Source organism: Lathyrus oleraceus, chromosome 2 (assembly GCF_024323335.1).
Source record: "Lathyrus oleraceus cultivar Zhongwan6 chromosome 2, CAAS_Psat_ZW6_1.0, whole genome shotgun sequence".
Taxonomy (NCBI): domain Eukaryota; kingdom Viridiplantae; phylum Streptophyta; class Magnoliopsida; order Fabales; family Fabaceae; genus Lathyrus; species Lathyrus oleraceus.
Genome location: NC_066580.1, coordinates 237,155,762 through 237,172,170, shown reverse-complemented (window position 1 = coordinate 237,172,170; position 16,409 = coordinate 237,155,762). Strand labels below are relative to the sequence as shown.

General features: G+C 40.2%; 1 non-coding gene across 1 annotated transcript; it reads left to right on the top strand.

Annotated features, from left to right (window-relative positions):
* Positions 1 to 13,466: 13,466 nt before the first annotated feature.
* Positions 13,467 to 13,573, top strand: LOC127124949 (small nucleolar RNA R71). Its single transcript, XR_007804423.1, has one exon. It is a non-coding gene; the product is annotated as a small nucleolar RNA R71 (small nucleolar RNA).
* The last annotated feature ends 2,836 nt before the right edge of the window (positions 13,574 to 16,409 follow it).

The following is a 16,409-nucleotide window of genomic DNA, read 5'->3' as shown; positions in this document are numbered from 1 at the left end:
CTTGAATCGCCCCTCGTGCGGTTGAATCACCCTCTCCTCTTGTCTTAACAACCTGGCTAATTCCAGCAGATCACAATCTTCTTCGCCTTATTCTTCGGCATGATAGAGCGGATTGTCGAAGTCATACAAAGGTGTAACCGAATTGTTATCGATGAGATCAGGTTGGTAATCACTTTTGAGGTCGGAACCAAATGAATCAAAAAGAAAGAGAATAAAAACATTGCCATTTTTATTTTTATTTTTTAAAACTGCAAAAAAGTGAAAAACAGGGAACACCGCTTTAATCACAAAACATCCATTTATTACTGATGCAAAATGTTGCACAATGAAACACATGAGATGGCCCTTACAATGGACCATTACGTTTCGGGCAAAACGTATGGCTTTCATGCAAACAAAATAAAACCTGAAATCCTACATCTCAGGATGAGTGACACTGGTGATTTCGGAGGCCTTCCAATTGCCTGGTACGCACGACTTTATCCACAACTCGAGCTCGCGGTCACGGTCGGTCTCTTCACTCACTGAACAAGCATGATCAGAATCCAGCATTCCTGCACTGACAAAGATGTACGGCGGACGACGTCCTCTGTTTGGGCTAGACGACTCTTGATCTGGATAACCAATCCCGAACATGTCTGCCTTTACCACTATGTCAATGATCCTGCCCCAGCCTCGAGCCTCTTTGTTCTTCACCACTTCTAAGGCTTGCTTATAAGAAGAAATGGACAACTTCTTATCCTTCTCAGTAACAACAGCATTCTCCACCTTGACGGTTTCAATTGCTTGACTTAGTGCTTCAACTTTTTCACTGTCCATTTCCACTTCCATCATCCTTTGGGTCGTATCCCCCATCAACATACACCCCTCTGTGGCGACGGCTGCACAACAATTATCAATAGCAGAGAAAGCTCCATCCTGTACCAGCGGTTTTGGGACCACAGCCATTGAAACCCTTAACTGATCTTCCTCAGTCACCTCCATTCCTTTCTTGACCTTTTTCACCATCTTCATCTTTACAGGACCCTGCCTGAGTACAGGGTTAACCTCCCCATTCATGATCTGGGCCAAGCTGATATCCTTAGAGTCCACCATGTCCCGGATGACATGTTTGAAAGCTCTACAACCCTCAATGTTGTGTCCGGGTGCCCCAGAATGGAACTCACACCTGGCATTCTCATCATAGTGTGCAGGCCTCCGCTGCCGTTCTATAGGAATCAATATCCTTGTCCGGACTAACCCCAAATCCCTCAATCTCTTGAACAAAAGGGTATAGGTCACAGGCGGCTCATCAAACTGACGATCCTCCTTCTTCTTCTTGACTTGGCTCTTAGCTTTCAAAACTTGCTGTTGAGGTAGTGGTTGTTGCAGTGGTACAGGTGGATTACCGACAGGAGTGGTTGCAACGGCAACATACGGGTGATACCGATCTTTACTGTGCTCCTTTCGGACAGGCACACCACTTAACTCAACCTCCTTTTTGAGCAAACCACTGCCAGAGGGTTTCTGTACCACAGATGACGGAGCATCCCCCTGAACTTTCTCCTTTGTCATCCAGCTTTCGATCCTATCCAACCTCTCAGCAATCACCTTCTGCCCAAAGGCGAGCCCCTGCACGGCTTTGAACAACTCCACTATCATCTCTTTCAACTCGAAGACATCGGCGTTGGGAGGATCCATTAGTCTGAGCTATTTGAACGGAAGAGCTATGCGCACCAATTAGTCACTGACACCTACAAAACAGCAAAAATGTTAGTATGACTCACGCATGCAATGTCTATCCATACCAGGAAAATTTTGTCCTTTGATTCTGGCGTCATCGAGACAGATAATTTTTCATCAATAACATTCTGACATCTGGATGTCTCTCAACCAGAATCTCAATCAAAAAGTGGACCCTGAGTACGGATCGACATGGGTTGAATGCAGATGAATGCAAAATGGGATGATGCAAATGCATAAATGCAGGTCACTAGGCCACCAAGTCATCTGAAGACCCATTCTATGAACCAGTCACAATCAACTGAGTCACCATAAATCCGACTTGGGGAGTTCCGAAATAAACGGAACTGGAGATTACATCACTATCACAGAAACGTCCGCTGAACGGATGACAGCCAGATCCTCTGAACAGGTACTCTCAAATTCAACCCGGGGGATCCGAAATAAACGGAACCCGCTGATAAACCACGGACAGAACTCCGGCGTCCCAGAAATAAATGTCCATAATTCACAGTCACCATCAGTACCAAGAGTCACCAACCAGTCACCAACAAGTCAGCAACAGTACCTGTAATAATCATTCCCTCCCCACTCACGGGTGTCATCTAGGCCAGGGTAAGGTCAAGAGAAACGCAACATAAATAACCTTTCGCAGAATATCATCATATACACACCCGAAGTATGTAACGATAATATCCCACCAGGGTCTGAACTGCTCGTGATATCGATGTTCCGCTAAGTGGCGCATACCACCCGCTTCCCATGAATCACTTTATTCCTAGGTTTCCTAGATTTCACTCATAGCCTGTGTATTGGGACTTTTACCTCGAGTAACTCCCACCCCAAACAGAGAAACACAGCCAGCACAACAGATGAATATGAATGAATGCAAACATTAATGCAAACAATAAATGCAAACAGTAAACAATGAATGCAATAAATAGCACAGCAAAAAGCAACCAAAGCCCTAACCTAGAGAGCGCTAGGAGAGACTCGCTTAGGGAAGATGGACCAGCAAGAGGTCAACTTCTCCTTTCCCCAGCAGAGTCGCCAGCTGTCGCATTACGCGAAAAACCGGCGGGAAACAAGATCAACAGAGCCGCCACCGTGCGTTATTTATCCCAGAAGAGGGAAAGGAAACGCTCAGAGTAAACCTGGAAAAAGCATGGTCTCGCGACCAAAGAGAATGGGATCGGGAGTCGGTTATGCGAAGGGAAGGTATTAGTGTAACACCCCGATAAAAATATGATAATTATTTAAATTAAGTTAATAGAATATTTATTAATTTAATTAAATAATTGGAATATTATTGGATTATTATTATTATTATTGGAATAAAAGTTGGAATTAGAAAAAGTCCCATTCTGGTAAAAAGGGTTTTTTTTTTACGTGAAAAGGGAGAAGCGACTCTAAAGTGGAAAAAGAGGAAGAGCCAGAGAACAAGGGTTGAAGAAAGGAAAGGCTTGAAGCTGAAGGATTGCCGGATTAACTCAGGTAAGGGGGGGTTTATCATCGTTTAATGGGTATTATGGGATAACATGTAATGGGTAGTGATAAACCATTGATTTGACTCGGATTAGAATGATGTATGCTGAAATTGTGAAATATTGGATGAACGAAATTTGGATTATAATTGAAGGAAATTCGTAGGAATTAGATGTAATAATGTTAGAATTTGTGAAATTGAATAGGGTATGATTTGTGTTAGATGATATGAACGAATGCTGTGTAAGAATTGGACTGTGGAAGGTTGGATCTGAGGAATCTCGTAGCAGAGAAAACCATAGCAGATCTGGAATTCTGGTTTCTGGTCATACGCGTATGGCACTAGGCAATACGCGTATGAGATGGTCTGGTACGCGTATGGCACTAGGCAATACGCGTATGGATGAGGAAGATGATGTTTTAAACGTGGTTTTGTCTCTGTTGGTACGCGTATGAGGAAGTGGTACGCGTAGCATACGCGTATGAGACAGGTGATACGCGTATGGGATTGGCTGAGAAATGGGCCATACGCGTATGGGAATAGGCAATACGCGTATGAGCAGAATTGTGATTTTTTTGAGTTGTTGTTGTGCAGTTTTTGATCGTTTCAGCTGAGTGATGTAATTTAGCCGATGTATGATATAGTAGGTATCATTTCCCGTTGTTTCGAGCAGTATAGGTAGTAGTAGAGTGTGCTAATACTGTGAGTTATTATTTGGCATGTAATGATATGATTCTGTGATGAATATGCTGATGATGTATGATTGTATGCATAATGCTGTGAATGTATGTATTATGTGGAATGGACTGTTTTATGGCTTAGAGTGTGAGCATATGTCCATTATGGATTGTTGATGTTGGCATGCTAGTTGGGTTAGCGTGCATATTATGGCCTTTATGGTGGTAGCTAATTCCCATGGTGAGGAATTAGTGAGTGAGTATTGTGAATTGTTGTTGATGTTTGCATGCTAGGTGATTAGCGTGCATATCATAGCCCTTGGGGTGGTAGCTAATTCCCATGGTGAGGAATTAGTGAGTGAGTCACTAAGTCTCAAATGAGTGGGACTAGTGAGCTTGGTAGCCGTATCTGGATTTGATCGGTGAGGTTGAACTATATGTTCACGAATAGTCGGTACCGCATGCATGGAGTCTCATTGCATAATGTATGTATGTATGGCGTATAATATGAATGGATGTATTCCAATATTATACGTGTTGTTTTGGTGATTGTGTTGAGTATGATTTTGGAGTTGATATTGCCGTTACTGATTGTGTGATCTGATTAGGGTGATTGAATGTGTTAACTTACTTAACATTACATGATAATTTATAATGCTTATTATATCGATTGAGGAACTCACCCTTACAACTATGTTTCAGGTAACGAGCAGTGATTGAGTAGAAGCTAGTCCTTGGAGTCTAGTGTAGTTCCTTAGTGGGTCATGCTCTGGTAGATGTAACATCGGGACGGGATGTTTTACTTGTTTTTCATTGATGATTGTTGCACAAGTTTACATGTAATGTGTTACATGTTTAGCATTGTTGTTAGACTTTATCCGCTGCGAATTATGCAAATGTTTTATTTTGATTAAATAAATGAGCATGACAGGATATTTTGGAAAACGGTGTGAAGTGTCAAGTGTGACACCCTTAGATTGCATATCTACTCTGATTTATGTTTTGTTGTTTTAATTAAATATTGAGGTATTTTAGAAGGGTGTTACAATTAGCACCCCTACGCATCCGTCGTACTCGACGGGATCCACGCACAATAGGGAGGAAAATGGTTGCTAAAACACTGCTCACACAATCATCTACACAGGCTGAAAGAGACACAAGAAAACAAGCAAGACTGACTCCGCAGGATATCGCATCCTGGGCCTACTTAGTCTATCAAGCATAGACATCAGAGTCTAAGTAGTTCGGACTAGGGGAGAAACATGCTCGCTAGGATGTCGCATCCTATGCATACGTATCTTCTTGTACTAAGAAGAATCAGAGCATCCGTAGCTCGGCTCACGCACGCCAAACAAAACGACACAAACACGGGCAAACATGGAACCCGAATGCCAATCGCTGGACTTACATCAGCTTCCGAACCAACACACCCACACTGGAAACCAGATGCCACTTGATGGACTTATACCGGACTCCAAGCACACAACAAGAGGATACGGAATGCCAATTGCTGGGCTTACATCCATCTCCTGACACCAACACATGAAGAAGAAGGGTCTCGATTGCAACTAGGGCAAGAGAAAGGGAAGGTCTCAATCGCAACGAGGGCGAGAGAAAAGAATTAGTGTTAGTTGTTAGTCAAACTCGACAAGACATCGCATCTCGTGCCTACGTATCTCATCTGGACATGAGAATCAGAGTTGCCGTAGTTCGACTAAACTATTCCTGTTGGTTTTTGTTTTTTAAGTGGATAACGCCACTACGCAATCTACCGGATGCTCGACCTTTGGAGACTTACTCACCTGTAGCAGAAGGAGTTGACGTATCCTTAAGAGGGGATAATGTTTGTTTGTGTTTTAGGAGAGCTCAAGCAAGAAAGGAAGTCCTATACGAAGGAACCGTGCTACCTTAATTGACATGCAAACGAGACTACGCGGAGTCTAGCAAACCTAGGGGATACAATCACACCACACAAGCACATACAGCATGAAGTAAACACACCAATAAGGGGCTCAAACATCAAGGCTAGGCTTTAGTCGAGGGGTCATGTCAACCTCGACAAACAAGCCTCTGTATCAAGGTGAGGTTAGCTCTTAACCTTGACATTGAGAGTCAAGGTGAAGCTGATGAAAGGTGAGTGAAGATGAGACTTCACAGCTCTTATCCCTGGTCAGGGAAAGCTTTAGACAATGAAGTGTGGGTCCAGAAAGTGGGAACCCTTCTACACTTAAGACAATGACTCAACTATACAACTGTACAAGGATCTTGGGTTATTGTCCTTAATGCATCAACACAGTGGTGTGAGCAGAGGGACAACTCAACAGAATAGCGGGAGATAAATTGCATATCTCTTTTATCCGCCAATTGCCTCATAGAGGTCTTTACCTGCTTGGGGACAAAAGTAAACAAGCACAAACATCGCCTCTTAAGGAGGACTTCAGACATGTGCCTGGCTAAATAACAAGCCAGGTCTTCCAGACTACATGGAGACAAGAGATTCTACCTCAATGCTTAAGCAAAGCAAAGCAATAGCTAGTTCTCAAAGAACTAAAGCGACTATGGTACCTGAAATCAATCAAATACAGTCAGTATACCAATCACAAAGTCAAAACAGATAAGTTATGAACCAACAGACAACACAATCAATCATATGTGCAAAGCACAAGCCCAAAGCAAGTGAGCCAAGCATCCTACAAAATAGAACAAGTTAGTTCATAACAATCAACCAAACTCAATCAACTTGCATTAATCTCCTTAAAGCATTTGCTTCTTAACCTGAAAAGCAAACTCAAACATGAGATACAAGACCACTAGGACAAGCCTAGGGTCAAAAGGAGGTAAAAAATTCAAAACAGCAAGTGAAAATTGATCAAAACCAAGATTTATCAAACAAGAATAGAATCCAATTGGTTTCACATCAAAACTATGCACCAAATCCATTTTATGAACAAAACATGTCAAACTATGCATTTTGGAATCACATTGGAGCAAACAGAATGATCACAATCAAACCAATACCAAAATAGCTCAATAAATCCTCAGAAAATTCATGATCAAACAGCATTCATAACATGTCAATCATACCAAATTTCAGCTCATTTGGATTAAGGGAAGTAGGTCAATGAAATTCAGAAAATCAACACAAACTCAAGCAAGCTCATTCATGGCACAAAACAAGCATCAACGTCACCAATCATAAAACAGAGACAAAACATGATAAATGAATGGGATTAAAACCATCATGCCCTTCAAGATGTCTACCATTCATATGTCAAATTTCACATCCATCCAATTAATAACCAGAATTTCACAAATCAAATGGGAAGATGTATCACAAAAACTCAACAAATGACTAAACAGCAAATAAAATCCCAATCAAATAGGAAATGCCTCCAAAAATCCCAGAAACATTCACATGTAAAGTTAACATCCAGATGTAATCTCATGCAAAGATCCAGCTCAATTCAAGTTCAACAAGCATAAAAAATAAAATCAAGAAGATGCACAAAGCATGGCATGGCAAAAAATGTAACACCTCAAAGATCATGTCATAACTTTCAATCCAGGAACTCAAAAATTCCAAACCACGTATCAAAATAACTAGGAATGAGTCTAGAATATGCACAAAAAATTTCAAGAATTTCTAATGAAGTATCATCATTTCATGAATGAAAGAGTGAGCATGGTGCACAAAAGACGCATTCAAACAATCCCTAGGCAAATAATTTTTTCACACGTGCACAAATTTATTAGAAATCATAAAAAAATCAAGGACATCACAAGGAGCATGGTGGAAAAAACCTCATATTATTTCGACTATTTTTGAGTGAGTTATGAATTTTTTAAATCAGCATGGCAAAGTGAAATAAAAATTGAAACCAAAGATGAAATAAAACAAATTAAATGTCGCAATGGCAAATGCGTAATTATTGAGTCCATTAAGTGAAACTCTGCGTTTCACTTACACGCGTGTCCTAATGCTACTGGCTCATGGCGGAAAAACAAGGAAACACATGCAGAAGCGAAGCAAAGTGGATCTATGAGTTCTGGAAACGTGTTCTTCGCGTATTCATAATGTTCATCATCCAGAAATCCAGCAAGAACAAATTCACACAGAAATGAGCAAATCATATATGGATCGACTCGTCCTTCAATGTACATCAATAATATCAACTCAATTTCATCTAAAATTCAACATAGAAAAAGATCCGATCCAAGAAAGTTTTGGCGAGCAGATTTCAAATCAAGATTTCTCCATGAATATTCGATGGATTAGCACGATTCAAGTTGCATTCTACTCTATGTTATACGATCTACCTAAGCCACATGTCAATTTCAAGAATAGAAGGATTCGAATTCTGACCTTATGATTGTGCAGCTCGTGTTTTTGGACTTCTCAAGCCTCCAATTATCAAAACAGATTGCTTATGATGTTGTAGAAGGTGAACGCCAATGGTAGCTCAGCTCAGAAATGCTTGATGATGGAGAACTCTCAAATTGCCATGGATGCTCAAATCTCCAACAGTTGCGATTTTGCTAGCTTCTTCCACAATTAGCTTCGAACAGTTCTTCAATATCACCTGTTAATGCTAATCAACACAAGAGAAAGCAGAAAAAACGATGAATTCTTGATGAACAAGTGCAAAAAAGTGTGAGAAAAGTGTGAGAAAATTGAGAGGATTTTGGTGATTTCTGAGTTTAGATCTGAAAAGTGAATTGTGATTAGGAGTTTCTGTTATGATTATGAACTTATACCATGTGTTTATCTAAATGCTAATCAAGATTAGGTAAAATTCAAGTGAATTAGCAAAATGAAGTTTATGCACAATTGGCCAAAATGCCCTTTTCACAATGCAGCCAATGCAACAGTAAAAATGGCATGCAAACAAGTCATATTTGATGTTTAGAAAGTGCTGGAATTGGTTTGAAGTGCAAATACCATGTATTTTTCAAAAACACATTTTTTCCCACAAAAATACAAATTAGTCCACTTGAAAAATGCCATTTTAATGTGTTGATTTTTGATGAAATGTAATGATGCAATGTGATAGTTCATGTCAAATGTGACTTGCTCAAAAAAGAATCACCCAATTTGGCCTTATGGTTCATAAGTTATGGCCTTTTGAAGTTCAACATTTTCTGAAAATGATTTGATCATAACTTGCCAACCACACATGAGAAATGAGTATTCTTGGAGTTTTTGGAAAGGTGAGGACACGATCTTCAACTTTCATGTTTGATAAAATTCCATTTGAAGCTTGTATGATGAAGTAATTTTGAGGAGAAGAACTTTCCATTTTTGGCAGTTTCCAATTACAAGTCACCTGCTATTTTTGGAAACTTTTCATCTGACTTTAAATCCTTCAACTTTGATCTTTGATATGTCAAATGAGACTTGTATGGACATGAATGAAGCCTTTCAAACCATCTCCCACCTTCAAATCCATAAAATCAGGCACAGTTGACCATAGTTAATCACAGTGGACTTTCTAGGGTTTCAGCTGAAATTCAGCTTGACTGGTGACTTCTGAGCATCCAATCTTTGGCCAATCCACTTCAAAATGATCAAATAATCATATGAACTTGATAAACCAACCCTAGGGCTTTGTCTCAATGGAAATTGCACATGCTTGCTTGATTGACTGATTCTCCTGATCAGTTGACCTAATTGTCAAAGGAACTTGCACTTGGGCAAATGGCCATGCAATGCTATGCAGTAGACTATGTTATGTTAATGACCTAATATGAAAATGTATGTACAAAAGGTAGGTGCAAATTTGAGGTGCTACACAAACGTCAAATAATTCTACTTCTTGGATGTTTTTCAAAGGCATTTCGTCACGTCTTGAGATGTTCCCAGCGCGCTGGCACCGGTCACATCATACAATATAAGCATGGACATCACGCCATAATGTCGGCCAATAAAGACCATCTTGAAGGATCTTAGCGTATGTCTTGGATGTGCTTGAATGTCCACCATAATGTGAAGAATGACAAGGTTTTATGATGTTTCTGACTTCTTCTTCCGGGACGAAACGTAGAAATATGTTATCAGTTCCTCTTTTGAAAAGGAGTGGTTCGTCCCAATAGAAGTGTCTTATATCTTTAAAGAACTTCTTCTTTTGTTGATAGTTGAGGTCTGGTGGTATGATATCAGCGGCTAGATAGTTCACAAAATCAGCGTACCATGGTACTCTGCTAATTTCTGAAATTGTCCCAAGGTTGTCTCTATCAGGTTCAAGGGGAGTGGTATCTATCTTAGCTACTAGTCTGTCATAGGTGAAGTCATCATTTATAGGTAAATGATTTGGCTTTAAATGCTCTAATCTGGAAAGATGGTCAGCAACTACGTTTTCTGTTCCTTTTTTGCCTCCAATGTCTAAATCGAATTCTTGTAGCAAAAGGATCCACCTGAGTAATCTAGGTTTTGCATCCTTTTTGCTCAAAAGGTAATGCATAGTTCCGTGGTCTGTATAGACTATAATCTTAGATCCTACAAGATAAGGCCTAAATTTATTGATTGCGAAAACTACAACTATGAGTTCCTTCTCTGTTGTTGTATAATTTAATTGAGCGGCATCTAGGGTTCTACTAGCGTAATATATTACGTGTAGTTTCTTCTCTTTTCTTTTCCCTAAAACAGCTCCTATAGCGAAATCGCTAGCATCACACATTATTTCGAAGGGTTTAGTCCAATCTGGGGTTTGTAGAATGGGTGCTGAGATTAACTCTTGTTTTAACTGGTTAAAGGCTTTGATGCATTTGTCATCGAAAATGAATTTGATGTCTTTCATCAGAAGGCCGGTCAAGGGTTTTGTTATTTTAGAGAAGTCTTTTATGAAGCGTCGGTAGAAACCGGTGTGTCCAAGGAAACTACGGACTTCTCTAACTGTCTTAGGAGGGTTAAGGTTTTCTATAACTTCTATATTTGCTTTATCCACCTCAATGCCTCTTTCAGATATTATGTGTCCTAACACTATGCCTTCTTTGACCATAAAGTGGAACTTCTCCTAGCTTAATACTAGGTTGACTTCTACGCATCTCTCTAGGATTTTCTCAAGGTTAATAAGGCAGCCTTCAAAGTCTAATCCACACACCGAGAAGTCGTCCATAAATACTTCCATGATTTTGTTGAGATAATCTGCGAAGATTGACATCATACAACGTTGGAAAGTAGCTTGCGCATTACAAAGTCCAAACGGCTTTCGTCTGTAAGCAAACGTTTCGTAAGGACAGGTAAAGGTTGTTTTCTCTTAATCCTTGGGGTGTATGGGTATTTGGAAAAATCCAGAGTATCCATCAAGAAAATAAAAGTAAGAGTGCCTGGCAAGAAGCTCCAGCATTTGATCTATGAATGGAAGGGGGAAATGGTCTTTCCTAGTTGCCTTATTGAGCTTTCTATAATCTATGCACATACGCCACCCGCCTTCTATGCGTTTAGCGACATGCTCTCCCTTTTCGTTCCGCACAACTGTGATGCCTCCCTTCTTGGGTACCACATGTACAAGACTTACCCACTTACTATCAGAGATCTGATAGATTATACCAGCTTCTAGTAGTTTAAGGACTTCCTTCTTTACTACCTCGCTCATCACAGGGTTGATTCGTCTCTGATGTTCTCTGGAAGGTTTTGAAACCTCCTCTAGTGAGATCCTGTGCATACACACGAATGGGCTAATACCTTTTAAATCAGAGATGTTGTACCCAAAGGCAGAGGGGTATCTTCTTAAAACATTCAAGAGTCGATTCGTCTCCTCTTGGTTTAATGTGGCACTAACTATTACTCGGCGGTTCATTTCTTCATCCAGGAACTCATATCTTAGGTTCTTGGGTAGGTCCTTAAGGTCTTGGGCTTGTTTATGAGAATTAGGTGAAGGGTCTGGAGTAAGATCCAGACATTCGTTAGTGAGAGGTTCCGTTTCCTCTAACTCGTCATCCTTTTCATTCGGGTATGAAAATGGTTCGATCTTAGGTTCTCCCTGATCAAATTCTCTTATGCACTCATCTATGACATCGATCGCATAACATGCGTCTTCTAGAATTGGTGCCATCAGGAATTTCAAAGGTTAATTTCCCTCTTTTGACATCTATTATAGCTCTGACTGTTGATAAGAATGGTCTACCTAGAAGGATATGGATATCTTCGTCTTCTTTTATATCTATGACCACAAAGTCTGTTGGGATATAAAGTTGACGATCCTAACTGGGATGTCTTCTAAAATGCCTACAGGATACTTAACAGACCTATCGGCTAATTGTAGGGACAACTTAGTTGGTTGCAATTCTCCTAGGTTTAATCTCTTACATACAACTAAAGGCATTAAACTTACACTAGCGCCTAAGTCTAGGAAAGCTTTGTCGATCACATGATTTCCTAAAATGCAAGGTATAGAAAAACTACCAGGGTCTTTCGCCTTCTTAGCAAGTTTATCCTCATAAATAAAGTTGCATTCCAAAGGTTTTGGATCGTCGAGCCTACGCTTGTTAGTTAAGATGTCTTTGAGAAATTCGGCGTAAGACGGAATTTGGGTGATAGCTTCGGTAAAAGGAATCTCTACATGAAGCTTTTCTATCATTTTGATAAATTTTTGATATTGGTTATTGACTTTGGTTTGTTTAAGTCTTTGTGGATACGGGATTGGTGGTTTGTACGGGGGTGGTGGTTTGTAAGTTTTATCCTTGGCTTCACCTTCTTGGTTGGTTTGTTTCTCGGGTTCCTCTAGTTCCCCTTCTTGGTTGGTAGGCATATTCTCTTTAGAAGTTTTGGACTCGCTCATTGCTGGGTTATGAGGCCCTTCGTAAGCGGTTCCACTTCGCAACGAGATAACGTTAGCTTGCCCTCGAGGGTTTGGTTGAGGTTGTCCAGGAAATTGGCCTCCAGGTGTAGTTTGTGGGGCTTGGTTTTGTGCTACCTGTGAGATATGGCTTTCAAGCATCTTGTTGTGAGTGATTATCTGATCAACCTTGGTTCCTAATTGCGTTATAAGTTCTCTTACGTGAATGTTTTGGTTTAGGAATTCTTTATTTTGCTGAGTCTGACCCGATATAAAGCTTTCCATGATCTTCTCAAGGTTAGACTTCTGGGGCACAACTTGCATAGGTTGGTTTGGTTTTTCGGCTTGATAATCTTACGGTCTCTGAGGTGCATTATTTTGGATAGGGTTCTGGTTTTTATAGGAGAAATTTGGATGATTCTTCCATCCAAGGTTGTAAGTGTTTGGAATTGGGTTACCTTGGGCGTAATTCACTTGGTCAGTATTTAGTTCGTTCAAAAGGTTACACTCTGTCGATTCGTGTCCTTTAGATCAACAGAGTTCACACTCTGTGTGGAATACTGCTACGGTGTTAGTGTTTGTAGACATATGTTCGATCCTAAGGGCTAAAGCGTCCATTTTCGCCTGCATCATGTCTAGAGAGCTTACCTCATGCATTCCACCTTGGGTCTCCTTTTTCTCTATTGATGCTCGTTCGGTTCCCCATTGATAATGGTTTTGGGCCATATCCTCAATTAGGTCACAAGCTTCTGGATAAGGTTTGTTCATCAACGCGCCACCTGCGGCAGCGTCGATGCTCATCTTGGTATTCCATGGTGCAGACAGACTCTTAATAGCTCCTTATATCTCTCCCAAGCTTCGAAAAGCGTTTCTCCTTGGTTTTGAGTAAATCTAGTTATTTGGTTTCGAAGAACAACAGTCTTACTAGGGGGGAAATATCTAGCAAGGAATACTCTCCTAAGGTCTTCCCAGGTAGTTATTGAATTGGCTGGAAGTGAATCTAGCCATGAACGTGCTATATCCCTGAGGGAGAAAGGGAATAATCTTAAACGAATCGCATCGGGTGAAGCGCCGTTAGATTTAAAGGTGTCGGCTAGTTGGCTAAAAACTTTTAAATGTTGATTCGGGTTCTCAGTAGCGAGACCCGCGTATTGGTTTTGTTGCACTAATTGCAATAAAGACGGTTTTAGTTCGAAATTGTTAGCAGGTATAAGGGGGTTTACTATAATCGAACTAGGTTCCTCATCAGAGGGTTGGGAAAATTCCTTAAGAGGTCGCCTATCGCGATTCTCGGCCATAGCTTTCTTAATTCGGATAAGTAAGAGGCGTGTATGAGTATAACGTTCGGGTTCCGCTAATGGATCTACTAAATTTCTGTTACTACGGGTTCTTCGCATTTACCGGCTAATAATGCCTTAGTCTATATGGTGTAACAACAGGGTAAGAAATTTGACAAAGTTGGTCCCTGGCAACGGCGCCAAAAACTTGATCGCTGTGATTCGCAAGTGCACGAATAACGTCAAAGGAATATAAAAGAATATTGATCCCACAAAGACCAGTCGTCAATCTATCGAATACTATAGTTAAGGTGTTTATCTAAGGCAGTATAAAAGAGATATTGGGTTTGTAAAACAACGGTAAATAATAAATGCAGGTAAAGACAGGTTGAATGTAATTCATGTCAGCTAAGTGATGTTTAGATTACACACTCTTGATTTTACTTCACAGTTTCAATCAAGAAGACACACTCTTGATCTTGCTTCACAGCTTTGATCAAGAAGACACACACTCTTACTTAACAGCCTTAGAGTGACAAATAACAACCACAAATCAGTCCAATTCAATCATCAATGGATGACTTGAATGACCTACAAGTCTTACGACTAAATAGACACAAACCCTAGCTATCTCTCTATATTTCGCTCAGTCTTGGTTGTGTGTTCAAACAGGTTTTCTAAGTCCCTTTTTATAGAAGCATCCAGCTGGGCTTGGGCATCTTGAAAACCCTAAATCTATTTTCCAATCAAATCTTTTTATAACAGCTGTATAGATCTCCTTGGAAAATAAGTAAATCTGGTTGTAATCCATGATTGAATGCGCTAGCTAATCATATCTTCAATCATCCAAAGATTGCCATTAATTGTGCAATCACAAAACACCAGACATTCATACTGAATGTTCTGTGTACAGGATGTCATGACATCGGGTCTGACATCCTGGAAAAATCCTGCATAATCCAATAATTCCTTTTATAATTTCCAGCAGGTACAGCCATATCAGATGTCATGACCTTGTGTATGTCATCTGAAATATTCCTGCATGAACATGTCTTTCATCTAAGCTCCAGCAGGTACATCCAATATCAGAAGCCATGGCATTGTATGTGGCATTCTGAAACAATCCTGCTTGCACATGTTCTTGAACTCAAGCAGGTACATAGGATATCTCATGTTAAGACATCACATATGACATCTTGTGAACACTCTTTGTTTTACCAAAATTGCTGCCAACACTTAGAATCAACAAACTCCCCCTTTGGCAAATTTTGGCTAAAACATATATCTGTCATTTTTGTTCACAAGGAAAACTATCAGCAGTTAAACAACATAACAGTAGTTTAATCAGCAGCAGAAGCAAAACAATTACTAGCTATGGCTACTAGTAATACACACATGCACAAGGGTACTTCTCCTCCCCCTAAATATGTGCAACAAACAACAGAATTACTAGTTATGGATGCAACTAGTAAGACACACAAATGCACAAGGGTACTCCTTCTCCCCCTAAATCTGTGCATACAACACCTGTACCAGCCAGAATGTCATACTGACATCTGCTTCAACATCAACACCTGTGCACCATATCAGATATCGGACATCCTTTTTTACATCTGTAAGCAGAACAACCTTCTATTTTTAACACCTGTGCACTTCTTTCAATAATAGATGTCCATCTGTCCAGCCACATACAGCCACATATAACTTCCACATCAGCTTCCATATCCGCACTTCTCCCCCTTTTTAGTCAAAATTGACCAAAGGTGACCAATCAGACAAAATAAATGTCTATTAGCCTAGAAGAGAATGTTAGAGCAGATATTATAACATTAAGCATGTTAAAACAAATATTCAGGAAGTACAAACCATCATTATACACAGCTGATAGTTGAGAATAATGAACAAATCCAAGGAACTTTTTAAGAGCCCTAAATATTACATAACAGGCATCAATAAGGACTGCCACAAAATACATAATTTAAAAAAAACAATAAAGACAACAGCCTTCCAAACAGCAGCCCAGCTTTCATCAATTTTTCCAGCACACCTCACAAATTTCACCTTACCAATCTTCAACATAGGCAGGAACCATTAATCAGAGGAAGAAGAATCACCTTCACCTTCACTTGTATCTTCACCTGCACCTTCAGAGTCTTCTGAGCTTCCAGAACTTCCACTGGATTGGGATTCTGATCTTGTATTTGAGTCCTTCCCAGCCTTCTCTACTTCTTCCTTCTCCAGACTACAGATAAGAACTTCTAAAGCTTCTTTTCTAGCCTTGGCCACCCTTATACCATTTTCCAATTCCTTGCACGTTTCTTTTAGTTGATCAACCAAGCTCCCTTGAGATGTAGACTCCCTTCTGGTAGATGTCATGACATCATTGACATGACTTCCCTCAAACAACTTATAATGAATGGACAGAGGGGATTTTCTCCTGCTTGGAATGTCACTTGTACTCAGAATGCCTGGT